The 17587-nt window shown below is 45.7% G+C and overlaps 1 protein-coding gene across 2 annotated transcripts in view; it reads right to left on the bottom strand.

The window, feature by feature from the left end:
- Positions 1 to 16604, bottom strand: part of LOC140203756 (synaptosomal-associated protein 25-like) — an 80490-nt gene extending 63886 nt beyond the window's left edge. For both annotated transcript variants that reach the window (XM_072269805.1, XM_072269804.1), the window contains exon 1: positions 16523 to 16604. The gene's annotated coding sequence lies outside the window, so the exon portion shown is untranslated. The remainder of the gene's footprint in view (positions 1 to 16522) is intronic.
- Between the last annotated feature and the right edge of the window lie 983 nt (positions 16605 to 17587).

Below are 17587 nucleotides of genomic sequence, written 5' to 3'. Positions count from 1 at the left end.
GAGATGGCGCCCAGTACTCGGTGCCAGAGAGCTGATCAGAGCTCGAAGTTTTCAGATGACTCAGAGTCAGATTGTGGTCGGCATGGCAGGGAGAGTTTTTCTTCCTTCTCCCGTCTGCATGAGATGTGGGACTTTTGAGAAACTGAACTTTACTGTGCTCACGGGCTTTCTTCATCAAGTTATGGTATTGTGCACTGTTGTAACTATATGTATAATTATGTGGTTTTGTCAGTTTTTTCAGGTTTGTCCTGTGTTTTGTGATATCACACCGGAGGAAATAATGTATCATTTCTTAATGCATGCATTACTAAATGATAATAAAAGAGGACTGCGTGTCTTCATAATCATAAATCAGTCGGCTCCATCTTGGGCACTAGCCTACAAAGTACCCAGAACATCTTCAAGAAGCGGTGTCTCAGAAAGACAGCGTCCATTATTAAAGACCTCCATCATCCAGGACATGCCCTTTTCTCACTGTTACCATCAAGGAGGAGGTACAGAAGCCTGAAGGCTCACACTCAGTGATTCAGGAACAGCTTCTTCCCCTCTGCCATCCGATTCCTAAATGGACATTGAACCCATGAACACTATCTCACTTTTTAAATATATATTATTTCTGTTCTTGCATGATTTTAATCTATTCAATATTCATATACTATAATTGATTTACTTATTATTTATTCTTTCTTCTCTATTTTGTATTGTATTTAACTGATGCTGTTAAGTTAACAAATTTCAAGGCACATGGCAGTGATAATAAACCTGATTCTGATGATGTTTCTCAGGGTTGTTCAGTACTGTACATATATAGTTGTACATGGATGGCATCCGTTAGTCCCGCAAGACCATGGATCTGCGCCTGGAATGTCTTGCTTCAGTCTCTCCAAGGCACAAGCCTGGGCAAGGTTGTATGGAAGACCAGCAGTTGCCCATGCTGCAAGTCTCCCCTCTCCACTGATGTTGTCCAAGGGAGGGGCAAGGGCCGATACAGCTTGGCACCAGTGTCATCGCAGGAGTTGCCAGAACGAGGTTGAAGGCAGTGTCGGATTGCCTTAGGGATTCCAGCTCTGGATTTGTCCTCAGGGTTTACTCCCGAAGCCTTTCCCATCAGTGGGTATGGCCGCAAGGCAGCTGAGGTTTGAAATCAGGGTTTTCCCTCTCTCAGATGGACTGCCTTCCCAGGCTGACGAGCTCCATCAACCCAATGAGTATCTATCTCGCGAGGGTGCCCAAGACTTTTGCAGGGTATTGTATTTGTCAACGTGGAGCAGACAGCGTGTCTGTAAATCTGACGGGAGCAAAGGATGTCGGGAATGGCGAGGGTGGAGAGCTGCAGGAAGAGTGTGAGACAGGTGGCAGAGAAAGAGTGCCAGCCCTGAGACACCAGGCAAGGTCATTCGATCCCTAACAATTGGTTTATTGATCATTACAGAATTTCTCTCTGGTGCTTCCCGCTCCCTCCCTTCTCCTTTTCCCAACCATGATTCCCCTCTCCCTGCTCCCTTCCCACTCTCAGTCCACAATAGAGACCCAGATCAGAATCAGGTTTATCATCACTCACATAAATGTCATGAAATTTGTTTTTGTGGCAGCAATACAGTGCAATACATAAAATTATTACAGTACTGTGCAAAAGTCTTAGGCTTTAATGTGTGCTTTAATACTTTTGCACAGTACTGTATATGGTGACACACATGCACATTGATAATAAATTTACTTTGAACTCTGAACCCCCAAATACTGCGGGGAAGTAACTTCATTGATAAGTGTTGCCCCTGTTACTCTGGCCAGAAACCACTGCCTCTTCAGGTCCCCCTGGAGAATTGCAACAATCCATTTCAAGGCAGCCAGCAACAGCCTGAGTCACAGCTCCACCAGGAGATGGCGTCAAGATGCGTCACGTTTCCCTCACACCATTCTCACTTCAGGCAGCCAGAGATGAGAATTTAATCTTAACGAGGCCAAGCAATGTCCCAGTTCACACCTAACGATAAGGTTTAAATCCCTCTTCCTCTCAATTTACAGAAATCCCACGCTGCTGATACTAATGAATCTCAGCGTTCCAGTTCCAACCACCTCTCTGAAAATAGCTCTTCCTGAACTTCGTAAACTAAAAAAAAACTTAGTGGGTGAGCAAGCCTGAGCATTATTTCATGCCTTCAATGATAACATTATGGGTCACAGAAGACCATTCGGCCCATGTCCCCACGCTAGGATTTCAACAGAAACATCGAAGCACTCCCACTCCCCTATTCTATTCTCATAGCCTCATGGACAGCTCTTTTCCGCACATTTAATCAACTCTCTTTAAATTCAAAGGGTAAGGTTAACCTAAACACGAGGAAATCTGCAGATGGTGGAAATTCAAGCAACACACACAAAATGCTGGTGGAACGCAGCAGGCCAGGCAGCATCTCTAGGAAGAAGCACAGTCGACGTTTCCGGCCGACACCCTTCGGAGACCCATCCTGATGAAGGGTCTCAGCCCGAAACGCCGACTGTGCTTTTTCCTGTGGATGCTGTCTGGCCTGCTGCGTTCCACCAGCATTTTGTGGGAGGTTAACCTAGTCTGCTTCACCTTAGGAATTCAACCAGATGCCTTGTAAACATTTGTTCGTTGTCTGCCATGTCGTATGAAAAGGGAATAGCATTTTTACAGGAGACAGGGTGGGAAGCGGTACAGTTGAGATAGCAGTGGATAGTGTTAGGTATACAAGCAGAATTAAACCATTCGGCCCATCGAGTCTACTCTGCCATATCATCATGGCCGATCCATTTTCCCTCTCAACCCCAATCTCCTGCCTTCTCCCCATAAGCCTTTACATCCTGACTAATTAACCACCTATTAATCTCTGTCTTAAATATACCCAAATGAATTGGCCTCCACTGCCACCTGTGGCAACAAATTCCACAGATTCCCCACCCTCTGGCTAAAGAAATTCCCCCTCATCTCCATTCTAAATGGACGTCCCTCTATTCTGAGGCTGTGCCCTCTGTTCCTCGACTACCCCACCACAGGAAACATCCTCTCCATGTCCACTCTATTGAGGCCTTTTAACAGAAAAGGCAGGCATAACAGGGGCCCACGCAGGTGCCCATGGTTACACTGAGTTTGGAAGAAGTGGGATAAGCCAAAAGTGAAATTATAGGGAAATAATCTTTTGCTTCTTGATTTGACTAGGAGCACGATAACATAGCAATTAGAGTAACACTTTGTAGCGCCAGCTGTAAGATCAGGTTTTGATTCCCATCACTGACTGTCAGGAGTTTGCATGTTCTCCCTGTGAGCACATGGATGTCCTCCCACAGTCCAAAGACGTATGGGTTAGGGTTATTAAGTTGTGGGCGTTCAATGCTGGTGCCGGCTGCCTCCAGCACATCTCAGACTCAGGTCTTTGATGCAAACAATGCAATTCAGTCTATGTTTCCATGTATGTGTGACAAATTAAGCTAATCTTTAAAATAAAAATCTTTAATCTTTCCATGTCAGTCACACAAAGCAGATGTCAGTCCCAGTGATCTGCTGCTACTGAAGCAGAGCCGGGGAAATCACTATTATTGTCAGATGTGACAATGTACAGTAAAAACTGTTTTACACGCCATCCTTAAGAATTATTTCACTCACACCTCGGCACTGAGGTAGTACAAGGGAAAATGATAATAGAATGTTGAATATAAACACAGGAGATTCTACAGACGCTGGAAATCCAGAGCAACGCACACTCAGCAGGTCGGGCAGCATCTATGGAGAGGAATAAAGAGTTGACATTTCGGGCCTAGACCCTTCATCAAGAACAGTGGCCCAGTTTTGCTTGACACCGCACTGCTTTAATAACAGATCTGCTGTGAACTTTGTAAAGAACATTACTCACACACAGATGTACAACAGAGACATTCCTTAGAGAGAAAGATGTAATACAGTTCCTCTTAATTGGAATGAACCAAAGGCTCACGGGAGACCATGGATGGCGATTGGTGCTGTTCTCTGGAGCTGTCACACAGTGAAGATCAAGTCCATTGGCAGAATTCGTATTGTGATTTGAGGAGTTGATTTGGGACCATGGTGTGAAGGTATTTGTTCAGGATCCTGACAGTGACTTTCCCTGTCCAGTATGGTGGTGCGGTGGGATGGCCTGATCGCGTGGAATTCAGCACACTTTACAGTGTTGGCGATCCAGGGTCCATTCCCACTGCAGTCAATAAGTAGTTTGTACGTTCTCCCAATGACCACATGGATTTTCTCCGGCTGCTCCAATTTCCACCCACGTTCCAGACATACGGGTTAAGGTAGATGAGCTGTGGGCAGACTATGTCGATGCCAGAAGCACGTGGGATGCCCCCTGCACGATCCTCGTACTGACACAAACAGAGCATTTCACTGTATGTTTTCATGGTCTTCAAAGATTCAAAGTACATTTATTATCAAAGTATACAACCCTGAGATTCATCTTCTCAGTTAGCCGTGAAACAAAGAAACATCATGCAGCCCGTTTGAAGAAAAATGTCAAACCTCCAATGTGCAAAAAAAGAGAGAAAAACACAGAATACAAAACACCAATTCACAAAGGCATTGAAAAAGAGTCAGGACATATTCATGTAAACACAAGGAATTCTACAGACGCTGGAAATTCAAGCAACACATATCAAAGTTGCTGGTGAACGCAGCAGGCCAGGCAGCATCTCTAGGAAGAGGTACAGTTGACGTTTCGGGCCGAGACCCTTCGTTCAGCAACTTTGATGTGTGTTGCAGGGCATATTCAGTTCAGTTCAAAATCATACCAAATAGCAACAAAAAAAAAGATACAACCTGAAGCCAGAAACACATCATAACGTGAACTACAGAGTCCAATTTACAAACCGCATCGATTAAACCTTGCCCAAGAACCACGACTCTGGCACCATCGAGTGAGGGGGAGACAAAGGTTTTTTTGCTGTTTGCATGATTTGTTCTTTTTTTTTTGCACACCGCGGCAAAGAGAATAATAAGGAATGGCTGCTTAGAAGGCTGAGAAATGATTGGATGTGCCATCGCCTGAGACGGGAAGATTAATTGGGATCTAGGAGATTGCCTTCCGTAGATACCTTGTTCACGTTCCGATTCACATTTCTGCACGGTCATGTGCGTTTATTAATGCCCCTGTTACACACAACTCCTGCTTCTCACTGAGGAAGCTCACAGATGAAGTATGACCACGTAAAGCTCGATAGTGAGGCACTGTAGCCCCGAAGCCAGCAACCACTTTCCCCAGCCTCCAGAGAGACCCCTCCTTTTGGAGGGGAAGAAGAAACTTTGCGAAAAACCGGTGAATAGACTTTGTTTCAATAATTGAATTGGACGCAGTTGAGTAGAGTAATTCCCTGTGCCAAACAGGAGCTAGAATGCCAAATACCTTCCCGTCTGTTCTCAGGGAGACACTCACCACATTATTGAATTTTTAGGCTTGCCACGACAAAGAGTGTAAAAAGACACCAGGTATGGCGGCTTAGAAGGTGGATGTGAGTCAGGGCAAGATTAACTGGGACGTAGGGTTGTTTTGCATTGATATCTTGTCCTTGTTCCAATTCGCATTTCTCCTGTCATTTATTGAACATACCTTTATTAATGCCCGTTACACACAACCAAAACCCTCCTTTCTAGTCAGTACAGAGCACTGTCTGTAGAGAGTAGTGGGAGTGCTTCACTCTCTTCCTCAATGGTTTTTACTGCTGGCACGACTTTAGCTGCTGCCTTTCCCGACACAACAGGACACTGGTGCAGATATTCCACAAAGCAATTTGCAATGGTGACTGCACTTTAAACATCCTTAATTGCCCATAAAATGCCTCGAGATTATGCAGCATCTGTAAACCTCCTACAATCTGGCACATCTGGGATCCTGCTGATGTTGGACTGGCCAATTTTCCGGACTATTGAATATCATCTCTCTTAATACCTCAATACATTTAATTTAATTTCTTGTGGACATTACGCAGTAGTATAACAAGTTTCCTAGTGAACCTGCTTTAAGGGGGGAATGGGAGCCTGCTGTTTACCATAGGAAGGTGTCTGCATTTGACCCTTCTCTGTCTCCCTCGCTCAGTGCTGCTGGAGGAGGGTGTGGGGGCCATGGGTTTTGGGCAAGGGTTAATGAATGCAGTCTGTGGATTGAACTCTGCAGTTCATGTTATACGTGTTTCTGGCAGGGGTGCAGTGCTAATTTTTTTAATGTGCTGGAGCTGCACATGGAAATGCCTGCCATTTCCTATATCTTCTCTATATATATGTCACACCCAATTTGTGTACCTGCTCATTTCATGTACTGGGCAACTTCCTTGCCCCATTCATATAATCAGCAGGTACACAAATTGGGTGTGACATATATATGTGTGTGAATAGGGCTTCTTATAATGTCAAGCACTAAACCAAGATGAAAGAAATGTACGAATTCCAGAGCTCCACAGAAATATAGTGATAGTTAAGACATTAATAAGATTATAGCCTATCACTACATTTCAGTATATAACTGGTACAATAAAACATATAATACTTAATTTGATAATATGACAAAGGATGATTACCTTGAATATTTCATCAAAATCAGGCCGAAGATAAGCGAGCAGTGAATTTTTCTTTCATTAGTTTTGACTCTTAACCTTAGGTTTCGACGTTCATTCCTTGCTTAATGTAACTCCTACCTGGAATCCAATGACACCCATTGGAAAGAGCGGAAAATTGCTGACAGTTGCGTACAGTCGTCCCTCAGTATCTGCAGGGGATTGGTTCCAGGACCTCTCGTGGATACCAAAATCCGCGGATGCTCAGGTCTCTTATAGATAAAATGGCATAGTATTTGCATATAACCTACGCACATCCTCCCGTATACTTTCAGTCATCTCACGATTACTTATAATACCTAATACAATGTAAGTACTGTGTAAATAGTAGTTATACTGTATTGTTTCAGGAACAATGCTCAAACAACGAGTGCTGGAGTGACACTGAGGATCTGTGAAATGGCGGGAGGCTACAGCAGGGTATTCTGGGACAACGGGTCGAGTGAGGAGGAATTTCACAAATACCTAAATAAAAAACAATCACAGCTCCAGGATTTCACCAAAAATTTGATCAAATATCCTAATGTTATTAGTGGTATTTTCCCCACCAGCCACCACCCAGTCTCCCCAACCTCCACTTCCGTAAAATTCCCTCTATTTAATATGCAGCCGCTGTTAAATTCCCAGCTTGTTTTTTTTTTTAAACAGAGGTACCGGAGCGGTGCTCTGGTGAGCTCCGGCAGCACTGCACCCCTGGTTTCTGGTTTCTCTTTTCTTTATTGCTATTTTTTGCGATTTTGATCGGGGCAGACCGCTCCGCAGTCAACGAAAGAGGCAGCGCTAAATTGATCTGAACTGATCTAAACTGAACATTTGTTTCAATGACTAGATGTTTTATGGTCTTTTTTTTTTTGCTATTTGCATGATTTATTCTTTATTGTGTGTGTTCGGTGTCTGATGTTTTCTTCAAACGGGTTCTGTGGTTTTCCTTTGTTTCGTGGCTGTCTGTGAGAAGACGAATCTCAGGCTTGTATACTACATTAAATACTTTGATAATAAATGTACTTTGAATCTTTGAAATCTCACCCGTTGAGCCAAGTGCCAAACTATAAACACAAGAGATTCTGCAGATGCTGGAAATCAAGAGCAACACACACAAAATGCAAGAGAAACTCAGCAAGTCAGGTAGTGTCTATGTAAATGAGTTAAAACAGTTGACATTTTGGACCAAAACCTTTCATCAGGACTGTAAAGGCAAAGGAACTTTCAGAAAATAGACTATTGGCTTTACTGTTATTGGAAGTTTTTCTTGGACCTTGGCCCCTGGGATGAGGTGAGTGAAGGAAAATCAGATCCAGGTTTATTATCACGAACGTAGGATGCGAAATTTGTTGTCCTCCTGCAGCAGAATAGTTTGAAGGCATATAATTACTATAAATTACAAAAGAGTGCAAAAACAAGATGGCGTTCATGGGTTCAAGAAGAGGCAAACAGAAATCAAGTTATGAAGAGAGAGAGAGAGAGAGAGAGAGAGAGAGAGAGAGAGAGAGAGAGAGAGAGAGAGAGAGAGAGAGAGAGGAGAGAGAGAGAGAGAGAGAGAGAGAGAGAGAGAGAGAGAGAGAGAGAGAGAGAGAGGAGAGAGAGAGAGAGAGAGAGAGAGAGAGAGAGAGAGAGAGAGAGAGAGAGAGAGAGAGAGAGAGAGAGAGAGAGAGAGAGAGAGAGAGAGAGAGAGAGAGAGAGAGAGAGAGAGAGATATATATATATATATATATATATAATATATATATATATATGCAGATGATGAACCGCTGGCGACAAAACAACTATTGTTGCCAGGATGTCAGATGGTGATGAGAGGGCATACAGGAGTGAGATATATCAGCTAGTTGAGTGGTGTCGCTACAACAATGTCAGCAAGACCAAAGAACTGATTGTGGACTTCAGAAAGGGTATGACGAGGGAACACACACCAGTTCTCATTGAGGGATCTGGTGGAGAGACAGTGAGCAATTTCAAATTCCTGGATGTCAATATCTCTGAGGATCTGTCCTGGACCCAACATATCAATACCGTTAATTAGGAGTTTGAGGAGATTTGGTATGTCAAAGGCACTTGTAAACTTCTCCATGGATACCGTGGAGAACATTCTAACTGGCTGCATCACCGTCTGGTATTGAGGAGGAGGTGTGGGGGGGGAGTTACTGCACAGGGTGGTGTTAACTTGCAGAGAGTTGTAAACTCAGGCAGCTCCATCATGGGCACCAGCCTCCGTAGTATCCAGGACAACTACAGGAAGCGATGCCTCAAAAAGGCAGCGTCCATCAGTAAGAACCATCATCACCCAGAACATGCCCTCTTCTCATTGTTACAATCAGGAAGGAGGCACAGGAGCCTGAAGACTCACACTCAGCAATTCAAGGACAGCTTCTTCCCCTCTGCTATCGATTTCTGAATGAACAATGAATCCATGAACAATACCTCACTACTTTTTTTTGCACTGCTTGTTTAACTATTAAACATATACTGTATATACTTACTGTAATTCAGTTTTTTCTCTCTATTAGCATTGTACTGCAGCTGCAAAACCAACAAATTTCACCACATATGCCAATGATAATGCCAATGGGGTACCGCAAGGCTCAGTGCTGGGACCCCAGTTGTTTACAATATATATTAATGACTTGGATGAGGGAATTAAATGCAGCATCTCCAAGTTTGCGGATGACACGAAGCTGGGTGGCAGTGTTAGCTGTGAGGAGGATGCAGAGTGACTTGGATAGGTTGGTGAGTGGGCAAATTCATGGCAGATGCAATTTAATGTGGATAAATGTGAAGTTATCCACTTTGGTAGCAAAAATAGAAAACAGATTATTATCTGAATGGTGGCCGATTAGGAAAAGGGGAGGTGCAACGAGACCTGGGTGTCATTATACACCAGTCATTGAAAGTGGGCATGCAGGTACAGCAGGCGGTGAAAAAGGCGAATGGTATGCTGGCATTTATAGCGAGAGGATTTGAGTACAGGAGCAGGGAGGTACTACTGCAGTCGTACAAGGCCTTGGTGAGACCACACCTGGAATATTGTGTGCAGTTTTGGTCCCCTAATCTGAGGAAAGACATCCTTGCCATAGAGGGAGTACAAAGAAGGTTCACCAGATTGATTCCTGGATGGCAGGACTTTCATATGAAGAAAGACTGGATGAACTGGGCTTGTACTCGTTGGAATTTAGAAGATTGAGGGGGGATCTGATTGAAACGTATAAAATCCTAAAGGGATTGGACAGGCTAGATGCAGGAAGATTGTTCCCGACGTTGGGGAAGTCCAGAACAAGGGATCACAGTTTGAGGATAAAGGGGAAGCCTTTTAGGACCGAGATTAGGAAAAACTTCTTCACTCAGAGAGTGGTGAATCTGTGGAATTCTCTGCCACAGGAAGCAGTTGAGGCCAGTACATTGGCTATATTTAAGAGGGAGTTAGATATGGCCCCTTGTGGCTACGGGGATCAGGGGGTATGGAGGGAAGACTGGGGCGGGGTTCTGAGTTGGATGATCAGCCATGATCATAATAAATGGCGGTGCAGGCTCGAAGGGCCGAATGGCCTACTCCTGCACCTATTTTCTATGTTTCTATGTTTCTATATTAAACCTGACTCTGATTCTGAAGAAGACCGTCTCCAGGTGAAGACTCTATATTCTTGCTGCAGAACAGAACACAGAATGCAAGACGGAATGGGTCATTGTTTAACAACCCAGGGAAGCCCACATATGATACAAATGAAGAAGATTTTTTATTTTCTCTTGGATGTACACCAGTCTTTAGAAGTCTCTACCTCAAAGGGTAGTCAAAGCAGAATCTTCGAATATTCTCAAAACGGAAGTGAGCCAATTCTTAATAGGTGCTGGTGTAAGATTTCCCTGGACAGACAAGAGTCAGAATCAGGTTTAGTATCACTGGTGCATGTCCTGAAATTTGTTGTCTTTCGGCAGTACAGTGTAATACATAATCATACACTATAAATTATAATAGGTATATATAGAAATTTCAATAAGTAGTGCAAAAGAGAGGGCAATAAAGTGAGGTATCATTCGTGGATTCATTGTCCGTTCAGAAATCTAACGACACAGTCAAATAGTCATACAGCAGGGGAAACAGGCCCTTTGGCCCATCAATTCCACGCTCACATTTTATTCTCACCCCATCCCCACACCAACACGCTTGGGGCAATTTACAGCGGCCAGTTAACCTACCCTGGGTGGCAGGGTGGGGATATGTCTCTACCACAGGAGGTGTAAAGTACTCCTTCCCTCCACTAGCCTGCAGGTCACCCTTGGGCAAGGTGTAGCACCTGCTGAGCCCCCCCGATGAAGGTCACGTGAAGCTATGGGAGCAGGTGGTGGATGGTCGTACGAGCAGCTGGTGCATATCACAAGTCCTGGTTATGTGATCACTGACAACCAGGCAGACAATCTCGGACAGATGAGTCACCCGTCTTGCAAAGACACTGCCAGAAGAAGGCAATCGCAAACCACTTCTGTAGAAAAATTTGCCAAGAACAATCATGGTCATGGAAAGATCGTGATCGCCCACGTCATATGATATGGCACATAATGATGATGTCATACAACATGGCACATAATGATGAATTAACCCACCAGCCTGCACATCTTTCAGATGTGGGAGGAAACAGGAGCACTCAGAGAAACCCACACAGTCACTGGGAGAACTTGCAAACTCCACACGGACAGCACGGAGATCAGGATGGAATCAGGTCACTGAAGCCATGGGGTGGTGGCACTAACTGTTGTGACCAATATCTACAGACAGAGGCAGTCACTGCTCCCAGCTATTGACTTCCTCTTGATTTATTAACCCTGCCCTTACCACCAATACAGCTCCTGATTTCACCACCAGTTCTCTCCTAACTCAGTAACCTCCCCGTTGCCCAAGAATATCCTTCAGATTCAAATGCCAATCTCTTCCACCTCCCATCCCCACGACCCCCATGACCATGTCAGTTTCCTCCAGACGCTCCAGTTCCCTCTTACATTCCAAAGATGTCCGGTTAGTAAGCAGTGGGCATGTTATGCTGGTGCCAGAAGCGTGGTGATACTTGCACGCTCTCCCTAGTGCTACCTCAGACCGTGTTGGTTATTGACGCAAATGATGCATTTCACCGAATGTTTCGATTGTCATGTGACAAAAAAAGTCTTTCATCTTTATCCCTGGCATCCCAATCTCAGCCCTACTCATTATTCAGTGCCAGCCCCAAGCTTCTAATCCTGTGTTCATACATCCGGCCTGACCACATTCAAGAAAAACAATCTGTGGGGTTAACGAGCTGATTTATCTGCCCTACAAAGGCCTGGCATAGAGTCAATGGGCCAAATGGCATCGAGTGACTCACTACTGAGCTTCTTTACCTTCATTGCCACCTTCCTAGCATGTCTAGCAACCATCTCTGCAGAAATGCGTCAAAATATCACTCACTGGCAATATTGTCAGAAAAGAAAACTATTAGCTGAGCGGTAGCCATGTCAAGAGGGAGTCAGGGGTAAGGATGGCAAATGCAATGTTAGACTCATTTCGAGAGGACTGGAATATAGAAGCAAGGATATATTGATGAGTCTTTATAAGGCATTGGTCTGACCGCACTTGGAATATTGTGAGCAGTTTTGGGCGCCTACCTATGAAGGATGTGCTGGCATTGGCGAGAGTCCAGAGGCGGTTCTCGAGAATTATTCTGGAAAGGAAAGGGTTAATGTATGAAGTGTTTGATGGTTCCAGACCTGAACTCACTGGAGTTCAGAAGAATGAGGGGGCATCTCATTGGAACCTATCGAATATTGAAAGGGCTCGATAGAGTGGAAGCAGAGACAAAGTTTCCTGTTGTGGGGGAGTTTAAAACCAGAGGACACAGCCTCAGAATAGAAGAGTGTCCCTTTAGAACAGAGAAGAGGAGGAATTTCTTTGCCAGTGGGTGGTGAATCTGGTGGGATTCATTGTCACAGACAGCTATGGGGGGCCAAGTCGTTGGGTATACTTAAAGTGGAGGTTGATAGGTTCCTGATTAGAACACAGAAATCTACAGCACATCTCTTTCATATCTCTTACCAACTCTTCCTTCAGTTAGTCCTGACGAAGGGTCTCACCCTGAAACGTCGACTGTACCTCTTCCTAGAGATGCTGCCTGGTCTGCTGCGTTCACCAGCAACTTTGATGTGTGTTGCTTGAATTTCCAGCATCTGCAGAATTCCTCGTGTTTGCGTAATCTACAGCACATTACAGGCTCTTTGGCCCACAATGTTGACTCACTCTGATTAGTCAGGGTGTCAAAGGTCACAGGGAGAAGGCAGGAGAATCGTGTTGAGGGGATAGTAAATGGTGGAGAAGACTGGCCTAATTCTGCTCCTGTGTCTTACAATGGAATTTGTTTTTAGCAATCTGGCATTACAATATGTTTTCCTGAGTCAATCAACCTTTGATTAGCCAGCACAGAGCTCGAGTGATTTCAGCTTTAAGTAGCTGTATTTCATTTAGTGTTTAGAAGTAGCACCTCTAAGTAGGATCTTCACAGCCCAAGATGCTTCCAAAGCACTTAGCCTCCAATCATTTGGTTTTGAAGGGCAAGAACTGTTGTCGTGTGGGATTAATCATGTAGCCAGTAGCACCGAAACACATAGCTGTGTAGTGAAGCATGCAGCATCATGTCATCAAACGAAGGACACAATAAAACCTGCGGCAACATGGTTAAATATAGGAGCAGAATCAGGCCATTCAGCCCATCGAGGTTCTCCGCCATTCAATCATGGCTGATTTACTATCCCTCTCAGGTGCAGAGTGGAATCAGTTTTGAGATGCAAGAGTCAAGTTTTACTTATCACATGTACATTGAAACATGCAGTGAAATTTATCCTTTGTGTTAATACAACTGAGTGTGCCGAAGGCAGATCGCTGTGTCACCACACATTCCAGCACCAACGTAGAATACACCCCCCGACAATGTTCAGCAGAACAACAGTGAACACAGTAAACAACAAAACTCTGCTCCTCCCTCTCTCAAACAAACACACACAGACACACGCACACTCACACACACAGACACAGTCCTCTAATACAAAAAATTACTACATTATTACAGGAAAGGTTTTAGCATGGAACAAGCAGTGGCTCTTTGCCAGGAGGCAAAGAGTGGGAATAAAGGGAGCCTTTTCTGGTTGGCTGCCGGTGACTAGTGGTGTTCCAGAGGGGTTTGTATTGGGACCACTTCTTTCTACATTATATGTCAATGATTTGGATGCTGGAATCAATGGCTTTGTTGTAAAGTTTGCAGACTATACAAAGATCAGTGGACAGCAAGGTAGTTTTGAGAAAGTAGTGAGGCTACAGAAAGACAGATGAGGAATATGAGCAAAGAAATTGCAGATGGAATAGTGTCAGGAAGTGTACGGTCATGTGCTGTGGCCCATGCTGCATGTTCCCCCTCTCCATGTCACTAATGTAGTCCAAGGGAAGGGCAAGCACCAATACAGCTCGGCACCAGTGTTGTGGCAGAGGTTGCCAAACTGCATTGGGGACCCCAACTCCAGATTTCTTCCTCGGGGTTTACTCCCGAGGTCTTTCCCACGGGTGGGTATGGCCGCAAAGCAGCGGAGCTGTAAAATCAGTTTTCCTTCTCCTAGGCGGGCTGCCATCCAAGGCCCACGTGAAGAGCCCCACACCTGCCCAAAAGGCTCAATAACGCTCTATATAGATCGATCAGTGCATTCAAACCAAGAGTGCACAGTAACATAGCAGCTTGCCTAACACTAATACAAAGCCTGAGACCCGGGGTCAATTCTACAGTTGTCTGCCAGGTGTTTGTATGTTCTGCCCTTGACCATGTGAGTTTCCTCCCACATTCCAAAGACCCACAGGTTGATAAGTTACACTTACTCCTCGTGTGGTTGTATTTGGGCAGTGAGGGCTCCTTGGATCCAATACCACGTTACATCTCGAAATATATACTAATCTGATATCAAACCAAGCCTGGAGTCACCCAGGCCTAGGAGCACAGAAACTGGCCGTTTGGCCCAACGAGTCTATGCTAACCCTTTTACACAAACCCTATATTCATCCTATACTTCAATTCTTCCCACATTCCTATCAATTCCACCCCCAACACCAGAGTCTACCATTCACTGAGACAACTAGGTGCAATTAACCCACCGATTAGGCCATCTTTAGGATGTGGGTGGAAACAGGAATGGGGGTGTGGACTACAGTGAGAACGTGCAGTCTGAGTTTGGGTCTGTAAAGGAAGGGAGGCTGAGGGGAGAGCGGGACTGGAAAGAACGGGAGAAGAAATTGGTGGGGGAGGCGGAGATTAGGTAGTACAGTGTCTTTTTTTACATATGATAGAGAGTGATTCAATACCGTCTAACAAGACCACATCGACCCGGAGGCAAATGGTAACTCATTTACATTAACGGTATGTCATTTTCACTCCTTCTTAAGCACTGATCTAGGTTGTAGCGCTCACCCACACCGCAGGAACTCACCGGCCCACTCGTTGTGGGAGGAACACACGGTTACAGTTAGCGCCGGAGGTGAGCATCGAACTCGTACCTCCAGGTGGGAAGCAATTGCTCTACCTGTTGAGTCACTGTGCCGCCCACGGCGAGACCCGCTGTGACGCGGTGTAGACACCGACCGGGAGGATTATGGAGAAGCTCCCCTGCCACTGACCTCCAAGCGGATGTCCCGGGTGGGTTCCTCGCCCTTTCCCCTGGACACACCCGGGCACCCCCGCCCGATTTTCACTCCAAGCGCTAAACAAGATTTTAAAACCCGATCCCACTGTAATCCCGGTGAGAACCAGACCTCGGGGTCGCTCGTGAGTGAGGGAGGGTCCGTCACCGCCTCACAACTCAACAGCGGCAGACGGACCAGCTCAATCGCGTCAATTGAGTAATTACCAGACCCGGCACCCCAGAATTAATCAGAGTCTGGTTTAATATCACCGGCATATGTCGTGAAATTTGTATGCGGGAGGAGTACAATGCAATACATCATAATACAAACTACAATATAAATAAGGACAGGGGGAAGTAGTGAGGTGGTGTTCACGGGTTCAATGTCCATTCAGAAATCTGACGGCAGAGGGGAAGAAGCTGTTCCTGAATCATTGAGCGAGTCTTCAGGCCCCTGTACCTCCTCCCGGATGGTAGCGATGAGAAGAGGGCATGTCCTGGGTGGTGGGGCTCCTTAATGACGGATGCCGTCTTCCTGAGGCTTCACCTTTCGAAGATGTCCACGATTCTGGGGAGGCTGGTGCCCATGATGGAACTGGCTGAGTTTGGAACTTTCTCCATTTTGTGCAGAAGTCACCCCCCGCCCCCCCCATACGAGACGGTGATGCAACCAGTTAGAATGCTCTTTGAAATTTCCGAGTGTTTCGTGGTAACCGCAGCCAGGGTCTCCGCTGTGAACCCGGACACGCCGCTGAAGTTGTGAGCTTGTGACCATTTAGTATTTTTAACGCAACCGTTGCAATTTCGCCGTAATTCACAATCTACAGCGCAAACCAATATCGGGCGAGCCGCGCACCGAACTTTCCGAGCCGGCCTTTCAACGACCGGACACCGGGTGCTCGGAACCTCGGGGAGGACACGGGCGCTCGGTGAGTGCAAACCCCGCTCCAGATGGCGTTGGGTGTGTGGCATCCCAACTCTCCCGGGGCACCCCACATCATCCCGCCACCAAGTCAGTGTCAACGCCTTCCCCACCACCGTGCAACAGAATCCCCCTCTCCGTATACAAAGCATCCCCGAGACGGCGGCGCCTGTCACTGAACCGTGCTTATCAATATTATTTGTTCTTCTCTGAAAAACAACATTCGCGTTGTTTGCATTTCTGCCAGTCCAGGCAAAATTTGCACTCCCTTAAGTATTACGGACATTATTACGGACATATAGTAAAGTAACAGGCATTTGAAACATCATGACTGACCGTGAATTCCTCTCGGTGCCTGGATGAAGAAGCGTAAATCCGAACTCTGTTCACCGCCTCTGCCTTTTATTGTGTCTCCGGATGAATCAGTGTGAAGAAGCCTCGGCGAGCGAGAGGCTGCAGAGTAACTCCCACAATTCCTAATCCGGAGCCAGACTCAATGCAGTCAATTCAGTGGCAGCCTTTGACTGACACTGCTCTCTGGATTCAGACCCCACCCTCACACCGGATCGACCCCACCCCACCCTACCCTACCCTACCCTAGAGTCCGCGTCCACCCAGACAAAGGAGCCGCTCGAATCTGCCTCGTTTATTCAATCTGCTGCTTTACAGGGCGGGTGCAAGACAGCCCGAGCTGAAAATGATTTCCCCTCCTATGCAAACAAAAACATCACCGCTTCTTCAGTGCAGGAACTCAGCTCGCTGGCAACCGTGTGCAATTCCAATCATTGTGGTTGTCGCTAGTTCTGGGACCAGGTGCCCCCACCCCCATGATAACGGGCGATTTAAACAATAATGCAGATATCTGAACCTTCCACTACCCATAGTCATAGTCATACTTTATTGATCCCGGGGGAAACTGGTTTTCGTTACAGTTGCACCATAAATAATTAAATAGTAATAAAACCATAAATAGTTAAATAGTAATATGTAATTTATGCCAGGAAATTATGAAATAAGTCCAGGACCAGCCTATCGGCTCAGGGTGTCTGACCCTCCAAGGGAGGAGCTGTGAAGTTTGATGGCCACAGGCAGGAATGACTTCCTATGATGCTCTGTGCTGCATCTCGACGGAATGAATCTCTGGCTGAATGTACTCCTGTGCCCAACCAGTACATTATGTAGTGACACACATCAAAGTTGCTGGTGAACGCAGCAGGCCAGGCAGCATCTCTAGGAAGAGGTACAGTCGACGTTTCAGGCCGAGACCCTTTGTCAGGAACATTATGTAGTGGATGGGAGACATTGTCCAAGATGGCATGCAACTTGGACAGCATCCTCTTTTCAGACACCACCGTCAGAGAGTCCAGTTCCATCCCCACAACATCACTGGCCTTACGAATG

This window comes from Mobula birostris, chromosome 10 (genome assembly GCF_030028105.1).
Source record: "Mobula birostris isolate sMobBir1 chromosome 10, sMobBir1.hap1, whole genome shotgun sequence".
In the NCBI taxonomy this organism is placed as follows: Eukaryota; Metazoa; Chordata; class Chondrichthyes; order Myliobatiformes; family Myliobatidae; genus Mobula; species Mobula birostris.
Note: the sequence above shows the minus strand (reverse complement) of the source record. Positions and strands in the feature narration are given on the sequence as shown.